The sequence below is a fragment of the Saccopteryx bilineata genome, chromosome 10, assembly GCF_036850765.1.
Source record: "Saccopteryx bilineata isolate mSacBil1 chromosome 10, mSacBil1_pri_phased_curated, whole genome shotgun sequence".
NCBI lineage: Eukaryota > Metazoa > Chordata > Mammalia > Chiroptera > Emballonuridae > Saccopteryx > Saccopteryx bilineata.
In genome coordinates this window covers 12,058,576-12,078,019 of record NC_089499.1, presented here as the reverse complement: position 1 = coordinate 12,078,019, position 19,444 = coordinate 12,058,576, and the positions used below count along the sequence as shown (strand labels likewise).

The following is a 19,444-nucleotide window of genomic DNA, read 5'->3' as shown; positions in this document are numbered from 1 at the left end:
TCACTTCCAGATTCGGGCTGAGCATCCTGCTAGGATGCAGGACCCACGATCCGGACAGTGGGGGGCTTTGGGTCCTGTGCGCCGCGGCTGGGAGCCGTGTCCTGCGGGGAAGTGTGTGGCCCAGCCGCAGCGACGGCGGAAGCACTAACCCGCCGGAGTCCCCCGACCGACAGCGGGGCAGCGGCAGCACCCGGCAGCGCCAGGAGCCGGGCGGGCCGCGACCTCAGCGCCCGCGACTCCGCCGCTCGGGCCCCCAATTTCCGCCCCCCCCCCCCCCCAGGACTCGTGTCGGCTTCCCCGCGCCGCTGCCGAGGACCGGGGCCGAGAGGCCGCTTCCCCCGGAGGCGGAAAGCGCGCAGCAAGCCCGGCGTGCGCTCTCACGGTTCGGGGCACGCGCAGGATGGGGGCGCCGGGTTCGGGACAGTGGAGGATCCAGGTGCCACCTCTCCCTCCCCTACCCCGGCCCCCTTCCCGGGACCCCTCTGCGCCCTCGCGAGCCGCCCTCGGGTCCCGCACGGCGGAGCCGCCGTGGAGCTCCGCGGTGAGGAGCGCGGGTCCGTGGAGTGCGCGGCCGCCCCGCCCGGGCCCGGGGCGTTGGGACGGCAGCGGCCGGCTCGGCGGCGTGGGGACTACTTTCCGCGGCCGCCCGCGCCCCGCCCCTTGTCCTCGCGCGGCGGAACGCTCCGCGCTGCGCCGGCGGCGGCAGGATACAGCGGCTTCTGCGCGACTTATAAGAGGTCCTTGTGAGGCGCCATTTTAAGCCTCTCGGTCTGTGGCAGCCGCGTTAGACCGGCTCCGGGAGCGGAGGGCGAGGGGAGGCGGAGACGGAGGAACGTCGGCGGAGCTGCTCCAGTCCCCGCCGAGCCGCCACCGCAGGCCGAGGACGGTCGGACTCCCGCGGCGGGAGGAGCCTGTTCCCCTGAGGTGCTTGGGCGCTCCTTCCCTTACCCTTCCGGGGCTGCTCCCGCTCCCTCTTCGAAGCCAAACTTCGTCGCGGGCGCGCGGTCCCGGCGGTGGCTGAGAGCCGGGCCCGGCGCGGCGCAGCCCGGAGGCCCGGAGTGGGGAGCAGGCTGGGGGCGCCGGGGAGGGGCCGCGCCGGGGCGGGGGGCGGAGGGCGGCGGCCGGGCCCGGGTTCCGGCCGCGCTGCCCTGCGGGGGTCCTGGGGGCGCCGGCGGCGGGGAGGGGGCGCCGCGCGAGGGCGCGTCCGGGAGCCGGGCCGGCGCGCGGGGGGCTGCGGGGGGGCGCCGCGGGTTCCGTCCGCGGCCGGGCTCGGGGGAGGGACCGTGCGCCTCGGGATGCGCCGGGGCCGGAGTTGGGGGCGGGGTGGGGCCGGGGTCTCCGCCTTCCCAGCGGGGAGTTGGGGGGACGGCCGCTGGGCCCGGGACGCCACCCTGGGTCCCGTGTGCCGTGGGGATGGGGCCGGTGGACTTTCTCTCCCGATTCCCCGTGTCGCTGTTAAGGACGAATTCTGGAAAGAATTGTTAGTATTTTTCTTTAATGCCCTGCCTGTGTGAGTTTGGCACTGGCGCTTATTTATATCGAAGCAACTTTAAACCTTAGAGGAGCCTAACTGTGAGCGCAGACGGGGCGATGCGTCAGTAGGATTTGCACAGATCGAGTCCCCGTCTGGGCACCCGGACCGCCTGGTGCCTGCGGGTGAGCGAAAGCGGCGTGCCCGTCCCCGGGGTCCTCCGGGTCGGTGGCGCTGGGGGCGAGACCCCGGCCGGAATACGGGCGGGGGCGGCTGGCGCGCTGGGTTCTTATCGAGTGAACCACGGGGCTCAGCCTGCGACCGCTTCGGGAATTTTGTGCATGGAAATTACTCACATACTTTTATGGCAGCTAAACTTGATTTTAGAGCAAATTGGCTTTTCAGCGGAGTGAATTTTTCCCCTCGCCACGCCGCGGTCCAAGTGAAATTCAAGCATTGCAACTTCTTCCAGTGTTTTGTCTGGGGAGAGAGGACTTTGAACCGAGACTTTCGAAGTTAAGTTCTCATAGCCCGTCTCTGAATCCGCTCAATTTGAAAGCTTTGGCAGTTGGATGTCGTTGTTTTCTCCGTCTTCTGTTCCCGTTTGGAGGGAGCATTGTCTCATACTTTGTATCTTCCAGACATCTGTGGTCTCAGCCCTCACCCCACCCCCGACTTTGTGAGTGGTGAATGGAGAGAGACCGGCCTGCTGGTATGCAGAGGTCGGCGAAAGGAAATCGAGGAGTGGTTTTAGTGAAATGAGAGCTTTGTGTCATGAATAGTGGTGGCTTAGACTAGACATCAACTTGACGAGACGGCTCTCCTTTGATAAAGTCTAGGCTAGTGTTTTTCGGCTCGCTAAGTTATTAAGTATTTTGTCTGGAATTTAGAAAGCTGTTTCATTATTGTCACTTAGTGACTAACATTCAGTACCTTCAGGTGTCTCTATGTTAACTAGTCTTCATTGTAGCAAATGTTAGGCATAGCTTGAAATGTTATTTGCATAATGCTGCTGTTTAGTTATCTGCTTAAATTAGTGACACACTTTGGAGGCTTTTATTTTTCAGTCTGAGCAAAGGCTGCTGCTACATTTATTTTACTTTTACATTTAAACCTACGAAGTCTGGATTTTTAAAAAGTACCATTAAGGTTTACTTGATAATACTCTTTAACGAAATTTGATTAATTTGCGCCCAATATTCATTACTTTGACCTAGTCTTTGTTTTGAAGGCCACTTACAAGGACGAGGCCCTAAAGTGATTGTAAAAGTAACTTGAAAAACTTGCAGAAGACTATTCTATAGGATTAAAGGAATTCTGAGCCTGTTCAAGTCTGAAGTCCTTGAGGGGAAAATGCAAAACTGCACAAGGAAGTTTAGTGTAGCATGTAATTTAGAGCCCTTGTAGCAGCCCAGACCTGAGATTCTCCCAGAGGCCAGAACAGTCACTTTTAATAGCTTTCATGAAAAACTAAGTTTTTAAAAATAAGGTGGATTTAAAAAAAAAAATGAAGCTTTTAACAGTGTTCATGTGTCAAGAAGCATTCAAAAGTTTTCTCTTTTGAATTTATTATCTGATTACTTCCTTTACCAAGATTATTATGTAGAAAAATGTATATTCCAATATTAAATTTTGAACTGGTATTGAGCTTCCTACTGTTAACTAGTGATGATTGGAATAAAAACTGTCTGTAAATGATGTTCTTTTTCATTGGTAGCCTCCCCCACCCCAGCAGATTTCTCAAGGTACTTTGAAATGTGGTAATTAGAAGACTATATGCAGTTATCTTTTTTGTTGTTGGGAGGAGGAGTGTAGGTATTGTTAAAACTAGAGGCATGGAAAATTCAAAAGTCTATGACTCTTTTATAAGATATAAATAGCAGTGAAAATATAGTAAAATACCAGAAATGGACTATTTAAGTATGCTCAGCCAATTGAAACTTTTGTGTTACTGTAAAGAAATAATACATCTGTCCAGTCATAACATGAATTTGTTTCTTTTTAGTAATTGCTGATAATTATAGATGAGTAGGGGGTAAATTTTATTGTTGTACTTTGAGAGTGGTTGTAAGCATGCTTACTAGGGCAAAAAGGATGGATGCTTCTAGAGCAGAGTAAACTTCTAATAAGTATTGGCAACTCTTTTGTAGTGCTACATGTTGACTTGGGACACTTTTTAAAAACATTGGGTGTATTAATCTAGTTTGGTTTTGGTATCCTTATTATTAGGAATACAGTATTTTTTGTTGAAACATCTTGACTAAAAACATTTTTTATACCATAAAAGTAAAGAGTAAACACAGACTACGGGCTGCTGCTTAGTCCAGGGCATGTAGCTATTGCGTCTGGTTACCCTCATGGGGAGGGTTCTGATTTGAGAATCAGTTCTCATTCTTTAACAGATCATTGTTTTATATACTGTTCTAATTATGAGTGTGATAAATAGCTAAGCTAGTGGGTTAAAATAAATACATATTTAGTTTCCACAAAAGGAAAATCAGTGATTTTTGTTAATTGAAAATGAGTAGGAGTTAACCCCTAGTTTTTCACCATTTAAACTCGGGAGAAATTTCTTTATTTCCTTTGTTAACTTAAGAATGCTACTTTTGTGTTTCATGCAAGACTGAGCTTGACTTAGTTTGAAACTTACATCCCGCTGCTGAGGCCCCAGCCCAAACCCTGCTAACCTTGAAGTCTGTGTGTACATATATGATCTGCTTTCTCCCAAAGGGAAAAGCAGCGCTTAAAAGAGAGTCACATTAGAAACCCTTTCTTAGAATTTAATTACTTTTTTGGATTTTTAAATTATGGCTGTTTTTTCTTTTAAGAGACATTTCCCTACTGCCTAACTCGCCCTCAAACTTGATGGCAGCAGAGTAGTTAGGGCATGTTTTTATTGCCTGCTTTGGTCATGTTGAGTGCCCTCCAGTGGATATAATGTAATGCTTGTGATTTTTCCCCCTAGTAAGTTTGTGCGGAATATATTTATGAGTTGTTCTGATGAGAAAGCATCAGTAAAAAACTTTTTTGAATTCTAGGATAATTTATTCATATCAATACTGCTAATTAAATTGGCTTGAGTAAAATCATCTCAACTAATATTTGCAGGGGAAAAGTCAAAGTAAAATTAGGGATTGCATTTTTATTTGTCACTAGGCAATTCTGCTTAAATGTACCACATGCCAAACCAAAAAATTCAATATAATAATTTGGGTATAAAAGATTTTAATATTTAGCCATATTGATGAGTTATGGAAACTATAATTCTCAGAAAAAGTTAATGAAGGGAATTACCAATTTGTCTAAAATCAGTTACACAGTAAAACATGAGTAAATGTTCAGCTCGTTTATATGGCTGAGGAATATGTCTGTTAGACTGTAGATGAAAACAGCTGGTTGAGTCTGTGTGAACTCTAGAAGAAAATGCCCTAAGGTCTCGTTTGTATAGAGGTGTGGGCTATGAGCACAAGACCAGTATTTTGCCCTTTAAAGTTTTCAGTGAAAATCTTTATCCACGCTCTATGTTAAAGCTTTTGTTATTTCTATTAGCATTATTTTTTGAAAATAGTTATTTCAAATCAGATTTTGATTAGTAACAGGAATTAACCCTATTCTGAATTTGCTTTTGGAAGTCAGATGGTCATTTTATGGACATTCTTTTTGCTTTGTCATAATGGGTGGTTGAATGAAATTTAAAAATTGACAGGGAAAATTACAGTATTACTGCTATACTTTTTTGCTCTTGGAATTTAATATAATTTTGTGAAAACATTGATTCTGATCTTTGTCTAAGACATGTATATTTTTTTAACAAGAAGGTGAGAATGTTGCAGTTTTATGTAAATGGCTATTTCAGAATGGACTGTGTTCCTTCAAAAGGGATCATATGTGAATAATGACCAAGTTGATGCATTTACTGTCTCTAAGTCAAATAGCTTCTGTTTTAATTTTCCACTGTTTTTATGAGATATGAGGAAATATTTGAAAATTCTTTTAAAAATTATGTACATAAGCCTGGGCTGGTTGGCTCAGGGATAGAGCATCAGCCCAGCGTGTGGATGTCTTTGGTTCAATTCCCCGCCAAGGCACACAGGAGAAGCACCCATCTGCTTCTCCACCCTTCCCTCTCTCCTTTCTCTCTCTCTCTTCCACTCCTGCAACCAGGGCTCCACTGGAGCAAGTTGGCCCCGGGCACTGAAACTACTAAAATGACTGGTTGCAGTGGAGCAACAGCTCCAGATGGGCAGAGCATTGCCCCCTGGAGGGCTTGCTGGGTGGATCCTAGTCGGGCGCATGCTGGAGTCTATCTCTCTACCTCCCCACTTCTCATTTAAGAAAAATACACACACAAAAAAGAAAAATATATATTCCATATATCTACATAAAGCTTATTGAAAACATTCAACCTATTAGGGACTTACTCTTTTTTTTTTTTTTTGAAATAGCTTCGTTAATATAGCATACAACAGTTTGACGTTCAAGATAAGGAATAAGGTAAGATTGCTTTCACAAACCATCTAACACAGATCTTAAATTGCAGCGGGAATGGCTACTCAGTGTCTCCAGGGTCAGGCAGGTATGGGGTAACTGGGACTCTGCTGACTACTACAAATTAGAGAGAGCTTATGTCCCATCTAAGTAGCCAACCATTGGCAGCTCCCAGCCATTGTATGGAAATACAATTCATGTTGCTACAGTTCACCTGTTTGTTTGTTTTTTCCTGAGAAAGCAGGAAATCCACATTAGTGTGCATTGCTTGATTTGCACATGTTGGTGAATGAAATTCATGTTTTAAGATACTATCCAGCACAGATTAAACACACCTATTGGCAGGATACTGCCAGTTTGTAACACCTACAGTAGTTGTAATGGTACATTTTTTTTTACGATGATGTTTCTAATAAATGACAGAATAATACAATGCTATGGGTTTCTGTAATTTAAAAAATAAGGTGGTTTTGAAACCTAAATAATTTTATTAACCAGTGTCACCTCAATAAATTTAATATAAATAAAAAAATGTTACAAGACCTGTTTTAAGCTTCTGAGATTTTGGGATTGTTCTTTTTTGGCAGCATTTTTTAATATTAGGGTCATGCTCAGGCATTTGGAAAATGCCGTACATGTATTGATTATAGATTAGGAATTTACAAGCAGGTTCATGTTATTAACTTATTTGTGAAAACTGGGAAACTGAACTTTCAAGTTTAGGAATTAAGATGATTTGGGTTAAGAAAAAGGAGGAGAAATAACAAGTTCATTATTTGATCATCTTAAATATAGTCTTTTTAAAGTGTATTTTTTAAAAAGCAGTCTCAAACTTAATCTGTGAAGACACTTAAAATGCTGTATATACACAGCCATGTCTGCCTGAAATTTTATTGACGTCTTTAGTCTTTAAATCATGTTCTGGTTTTCAGCCTAAATCTGCATTTCAAAACAACCCATTATCAGACTAAATCCAAAATTTAAAAGCAAAGTTTAAATAATTAAAAGTTATTAAATGTAAGTTTTACTTAAGTTAGCCACAAACTGATATTTGGTCAGGTTAAATTTATGCAATTAAATATATAGGTTTTTGCTTAATTTTTTGCTGCTAGGGCAGTTTTTTATTTCCAGAGTTTGAAAAGTTGGGTGTTTAGTCTTCAGATTACATGTTTAAATGGGAGACTATGTCTGGACTGGAAATGCACACCATAGGCCAACATTGGTTTTAAAAAGCATCATCTGAAAACAGTGCTGCAGGCTGCAGTTGTAGGGTGCAAGCAAAACCAGTGAGTAGATTTTACAAAACATCCCAAAGACGCTCACCCCTTCACCTGTCATACAATCCCCATGTAACTTTACAGAGCCCATGTAGTTTCTCTTGTAATATTCCAGAAATTTCCTGCCTCTGAACTTGTTCTTTTGAACTTGTTGAAACGACTCGCCCCTCCCCCGTAATAGTTTGAGAAGTGTGAACAGCTGGATGATGCTGGGGTGAAACTGCTTCATAGCACGTCCCTGTTGCTCCCCTATTTCTTTTCATGTCTTAATTTCTTCATTAATATTCCCATGGTTTTACTGCTGATTTCATAATTTACATGTTGCTGGACTGAAAATTTCTATTTAACTGATGTGTAACAGGTATGTTAAGCAATTTGGTTTTAAAAGTTTGGGGTGGGAGGAACCTGTTTAAGTTCTTTCAAATTTATCAGTCCTCATGGCAGACAAACCATATCTATAATGAATAAATCTTATCTTAAATGCTGATAGCTCATCTGAATGGGAAGTCAAAGATGTGCAAAAGCTGACGGGTTAGTTTAATAAACTATTAATAGGGTTTATGATAGCTGAAATAATTGTGATAAAGATGTACGTGTATACACACACTTTATTGTTCATTATCCATATAAAATGAGAGAAATTAGATTTGCTGCAGAATTTCTTGGGAATGCAATTTGAAGATGATCTAAATGATTGTAGTAATTTACTGCTCAAAGGGGTAGTGGTTATAAACTGCCTCCCTCCCCCTTTAAGTATAATTAAGTGGTTTGGGGAGAATGGAGTGAGTCTGTCTTTGAAGTTTTCTATGTTTTAGATGAATGCCACATGTATAAGGGAGGAATAAAGGTTTTTTGGAAATATTTTTCAATCCCAACTAACTGGAGGTTTCCAAGTAGAGTTCCGTTCCTACATAGAAAGTGCTAACTGTGCAACACTTGAATTCCTTTGAGTTACTGCAAGAATGTAGCAATGTCAACAATTATTTATACCTAATACTTCATTTAGATACAAAAGTAGACAATGTTATATAGGAAATGTTATGTAGGAAACTGTGCACCCTATAGATAGACTCATAAATTTAGCTTGTTTTCTGGCATTTTGCTTAATTTTAAAATTTGTCTAACTTTTAAGTCCAACTGTTTTATCGGGTCCTTGTCCTCTGTAGGTCACTGTTTCTTGCCTTATTTCTGCTGTTATTTTTCCTGGATCCTGAATTAGTCTCAGCCATTCTGTTACCCACAAAATGAGAACTAACAGGCTAGAAAGGTTAAGGGGTTACAAGTCTGGAATGCCAGAAGACCAGGGGTCACTCGTGACATAAAGTAATGATAGTTAAAATGGTATTGCTGATTAGTGGGAGCTGGGAAATAGTCAAGTTGGATCTTCTCTTGTAAGAATGCTTATTAATCATGCTTGAAGAGCATCCTGACAGCATACTAAAGGGCCTCAGGTTTCTCCTGTTGACATTATACCCAGGTCATACTAAATTTCTCTAGAAAGCTCTAAGAGAGACTTGAACATTCTCTTTGCTCCTCATACTAGTCCCCTTCCCCCGATCAGAAGCTAAGCAGTAACTGAGTTTCTTATCCTCAGTCTGCATTGAGGACCACCTTAAAAATGGAGGAAGTATTATATTCTGCTCAGAGGCCAGTCCTGGTGCATGTGTTTTAAGGACTTTTTGCCTTGTTCTTCTGCATTTTCCTTACCCTGCAGATGTTAATCTCCATTGCTTTTTTTGGTCTCTGTTTCCCACCTTTTATCATCTCCTGGAACCCATTTGTTGTAGAACTCATAGTTGTCAGCAGATCCCTCTTACTCTCAAATCTATTCTGGGAATGTTCTCTCTTACTTGCTTCACCTATAACCTGACCGCTGTCCTAATCATGCTGGTTGCCTTGCAGCTCTCAAGTGGTAAAAGTTTTCCCTTCTCGTACATCTTTTTCTGCAGGACCAAGAGGTAGCGGGTCTTCTTTGTTTTTCACTGTCACTTCTTTACCATTCTTTCCAGAATTTCAAGCTTTGACTCTCACACCATCAAGTTATTCCACCAACTCTCCCTTCAGTATTTCAGTCTGAGACCAACTTCCCTGGGCCATTCCCCTCCTTTCTTGAACACTTAATAGCTCCTAGCTTCACTGTCTTCTTTATTGCTGTCATAATTCTTAGTTCTTGGTGACATCAATGTCCGTGTAGAGCCATACCACTCAAAGTATCATTTGAACTGGTTGTTACCAGTATGAATTGCTATAAGCAATTTGTGCCAGAATTTAAAACACCTGTGTCACTAAGTTCACTGTTTAGTTCATCGGATTTATTTATTTACTTATTTTTGGCGGGGTAGCAAGACTTTTTTTGATGAAGGAAGCAGTTAGTATGTCAGTCATTATGTCAATTTATAATGTGACACAAGCTATTTGGTGGTTATGGTCTGGCACTTTGAATAACATTGATATAGGATACTTCCAACATCTCGGCCTCTTAATTTCTTGAGTTCTTCTCCTCTAGTGATCTTACTTTTTATTTACTCTTGAACCACACATTCCCATTGTCATATCCTAGAATACCTTGCCTTTTACCAATAACTCTGCTTCCCACTCGCATTTCAAGTGCCCTGCTCTCGTATTCTTTCAGTAAATATTTCAATTCCAATAGCCTATCAGATCCACTGGGATCTACAGTGGATAGATGTAGATATCCATCCTTCTAAGCCTTTCAGTATCCCTCACCTTCACTTCTACTCAGCTGATATTGCACATTGAATCATAATCTCTTTATATACACTCTAAACAGCCTGTCCCTCCAATGGGCCTGGGGATTTTGTTGGCTCTCCTTTATGACTATACTTTTTCTTCTCTCCTCAAACCTTCCAACACCCCCTGCCTCATTTTCCCTCTTGTCTAATGCCAGTGCTTTCTATTTTCACTAAGCATACTGAATAATTGGAAGAATTCTTGCACGCGCCCATGTCTGTGACTGTGTCCTTTCCCTTCTCTTCTGTCACTAGGGAGGAAATGTGTTCTAAGATAAGGACACCTTGTTCACTGGCACACTGGATCACCTTCCCTCTTGCTCTCAATATTACTCTATTCTCCCTTCTCTTGCTTCGTTGGGTTTTCCTTCTCTACAAGTTTTTTTTCTATGAGCACACAAATGATGCCATTTATCCCATTAAAAAAGAATCTCTCCTTCCTTTCCCATCTCCCCTTCACCCACATACCCCCCTCTGCTCTCTTTACAGCAAAACTCCTTAGAACAGTTGTCTGTTGTGCACTCTCTCCCTGTTCCTTGAGCCCCTATCAGTAACCACGTTATAAATTTCTAGTTGTTCTCTCACTTAACCTGTTACAGCGTTTGACAGTTGCTTGAAACACTTTTTCACTTGGCTTCTAGGCCACCATGTCTGCTAGTGGGTTTTCTTCCTGCCTCTCTGGCATTTCTTCCCCAGCCTCCTTTGCTGTCATCTCTCTGACCTCTTTGTTGAGGTGGCTCAGAGTGTCGTCCTTGGACCTCTCCTTTTTCATTGTCTAAATACTCTTTAGTCTCCTGGCTTTAAATAGTACTCAGTCTGCACGCTGATGGTTTCCCAGTTCATAGCCTGGGTTTCTCTCCTGGACAAGAGATCCTAATATCCAACATTCCCCCCCCCCCCAACATTGTGGATATCTAAGAAGCACTTCAAACTAAACATATCAAAAACTGAACTCCCAGTTTACCCGAAAGCTGCTGCTTTATCTTTCCTAAGAGACTGGGACTAACGAGATTCTGTTTTCAGTTACTCAAACCTAAAACTTGCCATTCTTGACACGCCTCTCTCACACCCTATATCCAGACCTCATCTATATACATTGTGCCTACTCTTCTTTTAAAATGTTATTTGAAATCTAAAAAGTTCTAACCATAACCATGCTATCTTAATTTTTTGCCAAGGTGACTGCAAAAACCTTCTAACAGATTTCCCTGGCTCACATCTTTGTTCCCCTAAAACGTATTATTGCTGTAGCCAGAGCAGTCCTTCTAAAACAATGGGTCATGTAAGTTCTGTTCGGAAATGTCTAGAGCCTCGCCGTCTAACAGTAACAGCACAGACACCTGTGTGTGCCGACCACTGTCTGCTCCCTGCTGTCTTCTCCTCCGACCCCTCTGCCCGCGTCAGCTTGGTTTTCCTCCAGCTGGCCCACACGCTCAGACATCGCGGGGCTCGCTCCTCACCTCTGCAGGCTTCTTTTTGCCATCCTACCTAAAACCGAAGGCCTTTCCAACTTCCTGTCTCCCTTGCTTCATGTTTTTCCTTAACCCAAGAGCTTACCTTTTCATTTTCTCTCTTAGCCTTCTAGAATGTGAATTCAAGGAGGACAGATTTGTGCCTCTTTTCTTCTCTGTTTTCTTTCCAGTAAATAAAGTGGAATACATGTTGAGTGAATGACATCTTATCACCTCAGTGTGGGTCATTCCCAACAGCATACAGATATATTCCAGTGGCTCCTTTCTGTCATGTATGACGCATGTCACACGATTTCCACACTGAAGTCTTCCCTGCGCACCCATTTGCTCTATCGTACTATGATTTTATTTGGTTTGTGGCACTTAATCATACTTGGAAGCAGTATTTGTTTACTTGCCTGCCCTCCTCTCAGGGACATGTCCTGATGACGTGTCCCTGGAATCCAGAACAATGTCTGAAAATCTAGGTGCTCAATATTGTTTCCCTCCAGCTGATGCCCCATTTATTTCTCTGTTCCCTTTACAGCTTGAAATGGATACCCTATGGACATGGTCACTCTGTGTTCTTTTTCGTCCCCCTTTTTTTTCCAACATAGCTAAAAACAGCTTTTAAAAACTCAAGTGGGATCTTGTGATTCACCTGCTTAGAACCTTTCATGGACTTCCCAGTGTCACTTAGAATAAAAAAGAGCATTCCTTACAGAGGTCTCGAGAGCCCTACATGATCCAGCTGTTCTCAACCTCATTTTACTGCACTCACCCTTTCCCACTGGAATGGAATCGCTCGCTCTCAAGGGTTAGTTGTTAAAAGATGATCAGTTCCTTCATGACTCTGGGCTTTTGTGCATGTTATTTCTTGTTTCTGGAATGTTCCTGCTCTGCTCACCACATACTGGTTCTTTTGTATCCTTCTTCAGGTCTCAGCTTGAAGGTTACAACCTCAGGAAGCCGGTGGCCACTCTAAGTAAGACCTTCCTCTTGTTCTTGTGTCATCCCACCCCCTCCTCCCACTTGCTCCTGAGTTACAATACTTATCACTCTCTGTAACTGTTTATTCAGTTGTCTCTCTTCTTACCAAGAATACAAGGACCGTGTCTGTTTTAGTCACCACTGTATACCCAGAATCCATTACACATCCTGGCATGTGGCAGCTGCATAAAAATCTGTAATAAGTGAATAAAATCTGCACATACGTTGCACTTACTCTCTGGGAATTGCTGCATCCTGAAACTACTGAGTAAGTGAAGGCGTCGTGGGAAAGTTTTTTGTGGAACAGAAAATCTCTTGATTAATGTTAGGATTTGGTAAATTGAGAGAACAACATAATACCATCATAGTGGTCATTTATATATAGCTCCAGGTTATGACTCATTTATTGGTTTGTTTTTGAACTCATAATAGAAAAGAGACTCAGAGCTGTTCTTTGAAGTTCTTTGTTTTGAGATAACGAAAGCAGTCACATTTTGAAAATATATAAGTGCTTCATAGGCAGCTCACTCTACTTTCTGTAATATTGTTATTCTTCCTAAATATAAGAGACCCTCATAATTATGAGACATCACTATTGTAAAGCTGTCAAAGATAGCAACATGTACTTCTCTTTGTGAGAGTAACATAAAGTAGATATATGTGGGGGGCCAGAGGTTGTTAAGATTAAGACTCTGTGTTGTCTTAATGAATACATGCTTCTCAAAGAGCTGGTCCTGGGGTTACCCTGTGGAACCAGGTTTGTTTTGCCTTTTTTTTTTTTTTTTTTTTTAATTTTTTTTAATTTTATTTATTCATTTTAGAGAGGAGAGAGGGAGAGAGAGAGAGACAAAGAGAGAGAGAGAGACAGAGAGAAAGACAGGAGGGAGGAGCTGGAAGCATCAACTCCCATATGTGCCTTGACCAGGCAAGCCCAGGGTTTCGAACCGACGACCTCAGCATTTCCAGGTCAATGCTTTATCCACTGCGCCACCACAGGTCAGGCTGCCTTTTTTTTTTTTTAACTCAGCTTACTGACTAATGTTGTATATAGAGTGGATCGTATGGTTTGTCTACAGCTTTGCTGGGGGTACCTGTGTCAGCAACACGTATGACACTTTAAAAAAAAACTATGATGCCAGGGTCCTATCCCCCACCCTACTGATATAATACCATGGGGATGGAGCCTAATCATATGTATTTTTTTAAAGTTTTAGGTTAGACACATTGGAAGGATCTGGTTGCCAGTTTAAGGGGTTCTTCAAGCAAGCTTGGAAATCTTTACAGAAAGGAAAGAGTTTCAAAGGCATGTAATATAGTCTCCCTTGTCTGCAATTTTGTTTTTTTCAGTCTATTACTTGCAGTCAACCGTGGTCCAGAGATATGGTAAATTCCAGAAATAAGAAATTAATTAAGTTTTAAATTATGCACCCTTATGAAGTAGTGCGATATAATCTTGCATTGTCCTGTTCCGTGCTGCCTGAGACAGGAAAACCATCCCTTTGCCCAGTGTGTCCACTCTGTATACTGTACCTGATTTTTAGTAACTTAGTAGCCATCCTAATTATCAGATCGACTGTCACAGTATTGCAGTCCTTGTGCTCAGGTAACTTACTTAATGATAGCCTCAAAGAGCAAGAGTAGTGATATGATTTGGACATGTCAGAGAGAAGCCAGAAAGTGCTTCCTTTAAGTGTGAAAACGTGAATGGTAATAAGAAAAAAAATTGTATGCTGAGGTTGCTAAGATTGATGGTAGGAACAGATCTTATATGTATGAAATTGTGAAGAAGGAAAAAGAACTTTGTGTTGGTCTTGCTGCATCTCAAACTGCAAAAGTTAGAGCCATAGTGAGTGATAAGTGCCTAATTAACATTTGCAGGTGGAATACATGAACAGAAAATGTTCCAATTGATGGCACTTCACTGGGCCAGAAAGCATTGAGCCTATATGAAGAAAACCTCAGCAAGGGATCCCCTGAAATGAATGACAACAAGCCACCAGTGGGTTTGGACTGAGAAATAGAAACATTCCTGGAGAGGCCCGCCATGTTCCCCGCAGAGCTGAGGCAGTGGGTTAGGGCTCAACACTCCCCGTGGTTTCAGGTACTCGCTGGGGGGTCTTGGACCGTACCTTCGTGGTTCAAGAGGGACTGCTGTATTGAGGCCAGATTCTGGTTTAGCATGGTCCTGATTTAATGATCTGGCCTTTTCCCCCAAACACATAGTCTGATGTGGCTTTTATGTGCCATTTGTTTCCATTTTGTTTTTCCACAAAGCTGTTTTTGAAGATACTATAGAAGAAAATGCTTGACCTTAGTAACCTATCAACCCACTTACAAACCCTTTCTGTTACCAGTCTTCACATTTAGGTTTAATATACTTATTTGAAATGTAAATTAACTTGCCTTTAATTTGTTCTCAGTTAACAGTATGTAATAAACAAATGAGGGGTAGGCCAACTACTGTTTGCTACCTGTTTTTGTGTGGCCTGAGAATTAAGAAGGGTTTTTACATTTTTTAAGGTCTGATAAAATATCAGAGGAAGGATACTATCTCATGACAAAAGAAGTTATATGAAATTTAAATTTGTAATTTCCATGAATAACATTTTATTGGTGTGCATATTTATTGTCTGTGGCTGCTTTTGTACTGTTAACAGCAGAGATGAGTGGTCAGGACAGAGCTTATGGTGTACAAAGCTTAAGGTATTTACTATGTGGCTCTTTACAGAAAGTTTGCTGACCTCTGGTCCTAGATGTTAAGGGAAAAGTTAGATGTTTACCTATACTATGAGGCAACATTCTAAACGTATGCTGTAAAAAATACTATTTAAAACAATGTAAGTGATTTAATCTATCAGAAGTCTGGCATTACTTTGTAATGCAGCTGATTCTTAGAATATTGCCACTTTAATATAAGAAGAACTGAATGAAAATCTTGAAATAACTAGAAAGTAGGAAATTTGTCAATATAATTGAATACAATGACATTGGGGTTTTTTTGTTTGTTTTTTTCCAAAGGTTTTTTTTCCTTTTGGCAGTTTTATAACTTCGCATTAGACAATTAGCAGTTAATTCTCAGCCACTTAACTGTTTGTAGACTTTTGAAAATGGTGACAGGTATGTAGGTGACCCATGTATAGAGCCTGTTTGGTGAATCATCCTCCTTTTGTCTTCTGGACAGCTGTACCTGGATATGATATGGGACATTACTCATTCGTTTGGCCCAGACAGCTTTGTTGAGGCTGGTGCCAGTGGGCACATCTGACGGTCCCCTCTTCTTCATGGGAAATTTCTGATCTCTTTGAGTGCCTGAGGGGCACACTTCTTGAAACCCACTCCATGATGCACTTGTGAATGTTGGTGGCAGAATGGCTATTGTTCTGCCACCCTTTGCGAGAGTCATTATGCCAGGCCGAAGTTGAAAAGAAAGAGTGCCAGGTATTGTGGGGAGAGGGAAAGTAGGGTTACAAGTTGTCATTTTCTTTTAGCAACTTGTTTTTGCTTTGAGGTACATACTAATCCTTAGCTGAGTAGTAGTTTTTACATTTCTTTTGCAGAAAGTCCATTTTATAGGCCACTTGGCTTCCATGCTTAGAAACATTTCCTTAATGCTGTTTATCGGTGTTTGGCTAACATATAGTGGGCTAAAGCAGTGGTCCCCAACCCCCGGGCTGCGGACCGGTACCAGTCCATGGGCCATTTGGTACCGGTCCACAGAAATAACATTGTTTCCTTTTATTTATATTTAAGTCTGAACGATGTTTTATTTTTAAAAAATGACCAGATTCCCTCTGTTACATCCGTCTAAGACTCACTCTTGATGCTTGTCTCGTAAGTTTGACAATTATATTTAAAAATACCACAGTTTTTACGCCGGTCGCATAATTTTATTTTGTGCATTTATCCGTCCCACTCTAAAGGCCTATCCGTGAAAATATTTTCTGACATTAAACCGGTCCGTGGCCCAAAAAAGGTTGGGGACCACTGGGCTAAAGGATGTATTTCCTTAGACAAGAATTTCTAATCTCTAGTACATTATTTCTATCCATTTGGTTCTGCAAATATATGCAAAAAGTCTTTTAAAGTATGCAGATTCTTTGTATAATATATTAAATGTATTTTGAGCATTTATTCAGTGTGCCCTTTTTCATTCTTTTTGATGGCTACATAGTAACCCATTGTGTCTGCTCACTGGGTGATTTACCGTAGCCTCTAACTGGTCTACCTGTTTTGCTTTTGCCCCTCAGTCCTTTTTTCCCCATGCAGATGGTAGAGTGAACTTTAAAAAGCCTAAATCACAGGTCATATTACTCCAGTGGCTTCCAAGTGCACTTTGGATTTTATTTTGCATCCTTATTGATCTGGTTCCCCGCCTCTCTTCATGGTTCCCTAACTTCTAGTTACACTGGTCACCTTTCAGTACCTTGACCAAACAGCTCATTTCTTCCTTTGTACTTGTTCTCTGCGAGGAATGTTTCCACCCCGTCTTTACCTGGCTAGTTCCCCCTCCTCTGCTTACATGCCACTCCCTCCCTCATCACCTGCGCATCTAGAGGAGCCCTCTTGCCCGTCAGTCACTCTGTCCTCATCTTGTCTATTTTCTTTGTAGCAGTTCTCACTCTTGATTGTCTTGTTTGTATTGCTGACTCTCCCAACAGTAGGATACAGGCTTTACTAGATGCATGACCTTGATTCTCTGCTCTTATTTACTATTACTGTATTGCACTTTAAACAAAAGATGCTTAAGTATTTTTTCAGTGGATGAATATATATTCCACTTAATGGATAAATTATTTTTATTCACTTCCCTGTTGATATGCATTTGAGTAGTTTCCAGCCTTTTCTCTATCAATGCTTTACTGTGCAAACATCCTGACTTGATTCTGTAAATATTCCTACAGAATGCATTTGTTATAAAAATGGATGTTTTGGGCCTGACAAGTCGGTGGCGCAGTGGATAGAGCATCAGACTGGGATGCGGAAGGACCCAGGTTCGAGACCCTGAGGTTGCCAGCTTGAGTGCGGGCTCATCTGGCTTGAGCAAAAAAAAAGCTCACCAGCTTGGACCCAAGGTCACTGGCTCAAGCAGGGGGTTACATGGTCTGCTGAAGGCCGCGGTCAAGGCACATATGAGAAAGCAGTCAATGAACAACTAAGGAGTCCCAACAAAAAACGGATGATTGATGCTTCTCATCTCTCTCCATTCCTGTCTGTCTGTCCCTATCTATCCCTCTCTCTGACTCACTCTCTGTCCCTGTAAAAAAAAAAAAAAGGATAAGCCTGGGGGGGGGGGATGTTTTTGAAGCCAAAGGGTATTTACACCTACATTTTATGTATAGTGCTAACTTGACCTCCAAAAAGTTTCTGCAAGTTTAACATCATCAGCCATGTACAGAATAAATCATTTTGCCCTTTACCAGTCTAATAAATAAAAACTAAATGAGTTTAAACCCTTTTGTGTATATTTACTGCTTTCTACTTTTCCTTTGAAATGATGATTTCTGCCTTTCCTGGCTGTTTTCCCTTCTATTTGTCCTCAGCTCTTTGTGTGTATATGGATATTAGCCTTATAGGTCACTTTTTAAACATTTTACTGGATTTGTGATTTTTTTCTCCTATAACTTAAAATTTATACACACACATTATTCAGTGTTTCAAGTCATGCTTATATTGGACTTCTTACCATGATTTTATTTTCATATATACTATATAAATACTATTCACACACACACACACAGTGGTACCTTGAGATATGAACAGACCAACATACAAATTTTTTTTTTAAGATAACGAGCTGCGACTCGGTCTGTATTTTTGTTCGAGATACAACTTGTGATTCAGGAATCTGCCGCTAGTTGGCGCGTTCTTGCACGGGTCCAGTATTGGCAGTTTGATATACAAGTTGACTGACTTACAAGATTGGTTACAGAACGAATTAAATTCGTATCTCAAGGTACCATTATACTATACTATGTATATGTATATAGTATAATAAATATATATATATATGCATGCCCCCTGCTTGTTTATAGCATACTTTATCTCGTTTTATTTTTTTCCCATGTAAATATTTGACAAATGTAGGTTTAATTTTAATATAGTCAAGTAAGGATGAAAAAAGTATTATTTTTAGAAGGACAAGCCCCTTTCTCATAATACTACTAAGTCAAATAATCCAGCTTTCTCTCACTAATTGAAATACTACATTTATTAAATTGCCACATTATCTCTGGGTGTTTTCTGATTACTATAGTTTTTTATCCATTCCTACTTCAATAATACTATTTTAAATTACTGTTGTTATTGATTTGTATATATTGTGTTAGTATCTGATAGAATCATTTTTTTTATTATCTTCATAATTCCATCCAAATGTACTTAAAAATCATTGTTCTCCTAAAGAAATCTAAATGAGAATATTATTGGGAGTACACTGAATTTATGAACTAAGAAAATTGAAGGCTTTATACATAGAACAAAAAATTTTTAGTTAAGAAGATGTATATTTACTCTTGTTTGTACCAACATTGAAAAAATCGCTAGGACACATCAGGCTCATGTTTCTCATAAACAAGAATGAAAAAACTTAACACATTCATGCCAGGACCTGCCAAATTTACTAAAGCTAACTTAGAATGACTCTCTCTATATATATATAAAAAGATAGCTTTTTTGTTGTATTTTTATTTTTTAACCCCTCTTTTTTATGAAATTTAAAAAGCATAACAAAAAATGTAACAAAAATGTTTTAGTGTCAGAATAAATTTAATTTTGTAGTATTTATTTTTAATTAATTACCATAAAAGCACGCTTGGACTTTATATATTTTTTTAATATTTGACTTATTATAACATTTTTCAGAAATTTGTATATTATGCGCCTACAATTATTTGTAGGATCGTAAATGCGCTCCGACTTCAAAAAGTTTAAGAACCACTGTGTTATGGTAATGACAAAGAAAAATTTTATACTAAATATATATTTCACTTTATGGATAGGGTAGAGGAGAGGAAAAAA

At 41.2% G+C, this 19,444-nt stretch overlaps 1 protein-coding gene across 4 annotated transcripts in view; it reads left to right on the top strand.

The window, feature by feature from the left end:
• The first annotated feature begins 741 nt into the window (after positions 1–741).
• CTNNB1 (catenin beta 1) overlaps positions 742–19,444 on the top strand; it is a 34,900-nt gene continuing 16,197 nt past the window's right edge. For 3 of the 4 annotated variants that reach the window (XM_066244372.1, XM_066244371.1, XM_066244370.1), the window contains exon 1: positions 742–924. The gene's annotated coding sequence lies outside the window, so the exon portion shown is untranslated. Of the gene's footprint in view, positions 925–12,375; positions 12,423–19,444 lie in introns of all 4 variants that reach the window. The other variant, XM_066244373.1, reaches the window with a different exon arrangement.